Source organism: Sinocyclocheilus anshuiensis, unplaced genomic scaffold, assembly GCF_001515605.1.
Source record: "Sinocyclocheilus anshuiensis isolate Anshui unplaced genomic scaffold, SAMN03320099.WGS_v1.1 scaffold659, whole genome shotgun sequence".
NCBI lineage: Eukaryota > Metazoa > Chordata > Actinopteri > Cypriniformes > Cyprinidae > Sinocyclocheilus > Sinocyclocheilus anshuiensis.
In genome coordinates, this window is record NW_015549698.1 from 1204101 (window position 1) to 1206724 (window position 2624).

The 2624-nt window shown below is 39.9% G+C and overlaps 1 pseudogene; it reads right to left on the reverse strand.

The window, feature by feature from the left end:
- Nucleotides 1–2624, reverse strand: part of LOC107660535 (receptor-type tyrosine-protein phosphatase kappa-like) — a 181563-nt pseudogene that overhangs the window by 10415 nt on the left and 168524 nt on the right.

A 2624-nucleotide genomic window follows, 5' to 3' on the forward strand; every position in this document is an offset into this window, starting at 1 on the left:
CTTCCACACACACACACACACACACACACACACACACACACATGCACACACCCAAAACCAAACCAGACGAATAACAGACACAAGTGCAGCATTCTTTTTTCAAATAACACCGCTTGGATGCGACCGTCGCCGAGCATGTCCTACTACAATGCAAAGGAGCGTGATTGGTCAAAGCGATTTGTGTTTTCGCTTGAAAAAAGGATACTGCATCTTTAAAAGACTAACCATAGACAGAGAGCAGAGAGCCCTGCATGTTAAGTCACCGTTTTGCTTTTGCTTTGGTCTGAGCGTCTCTGTTACTTACAGGTAATATGAGTACGAATAGTAGCTCCTCCTGGCGAGCGAATGAGAAACAGCACAAACAGATGAAGAGATATTGGTGAGAGCAATGTGGGAATCAACCGTGCCAACATAAGCAACAGACACCTAGCTTTTACAAAGCTTTTAGCCTGATCTCTGACGCCCTCATTGGTGGCGTTGATTGAAACATGCATGTCTTGTACATTTGCGTGCAATCCGATTTACTTGACAGTCGTCAGTCAGAAGGAGGAAAAGAAACAAAACGCAAAATCTCTGGCTGCTCGATTTCATCATGCATCGCAGGCGCTCTGACTTGATAAATCACTGCAATAAACCGTGACGCACAGATGATTAAAAAAGATTAAAAAAGCCATTTTGAAAGAAAAAAAAAAATCACATATACGTGGAGCACAAACAAAAAAATGCTGCAAGTCAAGCTGCTGACTTCCTGCAAAATAAGCAGCGTCAGTGACCACTGTTTTAAAGATGCAGTATCTTCAGTTTGACCTGAAAACATTGATTATCCATCGCTCAGTTGGAAAAGAGCCATTTGTATTTATCGCTGCGTGTCGAGGTTCAGCATATGCACATATTAATTCATTTGAATAGGATGGTAACACACGCAAAAATGAAGCCGCCACAAACTAAAGGTCCTACTTCTGTCAAATGTGTTTAAATGTGTTGAACGGTGCACCTAAATAAAGTGTGGTTAGTAAAACAAAAACAGATTTGTTGGAAATGATTTCCATTCACATGAGACGAAGACTCAAATACTGCTCACTTTGTCTCAGGAAGATCGCCTAGCATCGGACACTTCTGGTGTACTGGAATAAAACAATCACGGGAGACAAATATGGCATTTCTACAAGAGTATCACCAGCCAGAAGCTTTTGCCTTTGCGTGACGCTGTATCCGCAGCAACAAGTGTCAGTTTAACATGTTGTATCTCTTATTTAGGAGAATGAATGAAAAACGCACCTTCTTAGTACTACTGCACAGAATGGATGAAGAATGGAGGAGGATGAAGAATCAGTGCTAGTGCTGTTAGGTCAGGGTGCCTTACTGGGATCTGAAGCCCATTCAAGAGAGATTACGGGGGAAAAAAAAACCTATAGGCCTCATTACATTATAAAAGAGAGCTTGATGCCAGCTGATGTTTCCAGTCTGGTCTGTTATGAGCATTGATTTGTGTTTTAAACAGCCTGCTGTTCAAGAAACGCCACATGATGGAGCCCTTAGACAGAAGCAGAAGCAGCAAGAACACGCTGTGTTGCTTTAGACTCGCACAGTCTCGGAGAAACAAACGCTCAGCTTCCTCACACCCTCTGTTCTTTTCCTTCATCTCACTGATACGAATGTTCACCTCAGACACACATCAGCTTCCTCTACACTGAGACACACACATGCAACTTTTCCACTAGACTAATGCTGATTCATGTGCGAGTCAGTGTTTGGCTGCTGCTGCAAACGCTCTCGAAACCACACACTTCAGAATCGAACAACAACCGACTGACATAACTGCCTACATAATCTGCCCACAAATATATGTGCCATATCTCAGGCTTTGTTTACGAATGTTTTGAGAAAAAACAAACAAACTATCCACCTTTTTCTTGTCGTAAAAATGGGCGCGGCCATTTGTAAATTCTATGGGTCTGGCTTCCGGTCTCATCTGCGTCCAGCTATTTTTAGCTGAACAAAACAGTTGGTTTTGCTGCTTGATATTGAAAGTTGGTGTGTCTTATATTATTTTAATGAATTATCTTAATTATAAACACACTGGTTTGTAGTGCAAACAGTTTTACTGCACGTTGTTAGCGGCTAATGAACCGGAAGTCTCACCCATAGACTTACTTCCGCGTTGAAGAAAAAGGTGGATAAAGTGAATTAATTCAGTGTCTAGACCATCATATTTCATGCAATGGTCAGCTGTTATTCAAATACGTAATAAAAAAAATGTACACATGATATTTGTTAATAATGTTTTTAGATAGACATGGAAAATAAAGTTGCTGGATATGCTGTGCAACGTGACATTTACAGATTCCACATTGTTATCCAAATGCAGTGCATTCAGAGTTTTCAATGTATGATTATGTAAATTCTCTGGAAATCGAACAGTTCCAGCGTCATGATCAAAAGTTTTTTTTTTTTTTCTGAAAACGGAGGATGCATTACATCGATAAAAAGTGACAGCAAAGATATTTATAATGTAAAAAAAAAAAAATGATTTCAAATAAATGCTGTTCTTTTTAACTTTCTATTCATCACAGAATCCTGAAAAATAAAATGCATCAGTTTCCACAAAAATATGAAGCAGCACA